The sequence below is a fragment of the Suncus etruscus genome, chromosome 14 (assembly GCF_024139225.1).
Source record: "Suncus etruscus isolate mSunEtr1 chromosome 14, mSunEtr1.pri.cur, whole genome shotgun sequence".
Lineage (NCBI taxonomy): Eukaryota > Metazoa > Chordata > Mammalia > Eulipotyphla > Soricidae > Suncus > Suncus etruscus.
Window position 1 is genome coordinate 25778361 of NC_064861.1, and position 753 is coordinate 25779113.

The following is a 753-nucleotide window of genomic DNA, read 5'->3' on the forward strand; positions in this document are numbered from 1 at the left end:
CTTCCACCCCGAGTCTGAAAATTGGCTCCGTTCTGGGGCCCTGGGATCCACGGGGACTCAAAGTTTCCGGGGCGGGAGGGTCTGCTAAGAGGAGGTGGCCCATTCCACTCGAGGAGCTAGCTGGCGGGCAGAGGCAGCCTCTGGGCCTGCCGGTCTCGCTCAGGTGTGTTCCCAGCTGCAGCAGCAGCGGGGGAGGCAGAGGGCACGTGCTCACATCGCTCCAATTCTGGGGGCACCTCAGGCCGCTTCTCCCCCACGTCCACCGGGGCTCGGGGGTCATTTGGAGACTCAGCGGGGTGGGGGGAGGGTGGGAAGACGCCGTGCCAGGCCGGAGCACTCGGCAGGCTGCGGCCAGAGATAACCGGCGCCTCCCGGAAAATCATTAGCATCTGTTTGGGCCGCGGCGAAGTTGGCCGCCAGCGCCTCCGCCCTCCGGAAACAGCCCCGCGTCCCCCCCGACCGGGACCCCAGCTCCAACTCCGGGCGTCGACAGCACCCACCCGGCCCAGGGAGCGCGGGAGCGGGGCGAAGGGCCGCAGGCGGTGCCAGCGGGGGTCGGGTCCTGCCGTCGGGGGGCTTCGGGGCGCGGGGTGGGCGGTCCAGTCCGCGCTCCAGGCGATCCAGGCCAGCTCTTGGCGGCACCCGCGCCGGCGGCAGCCCAGGGAGTGTGTGGAAATGACACCGCCAGGGCGGCGGAGATCCCCCCTCCTGACATTGGCTGGAAAGTGGAGCAGCTCGTCAGGGACAATCAAT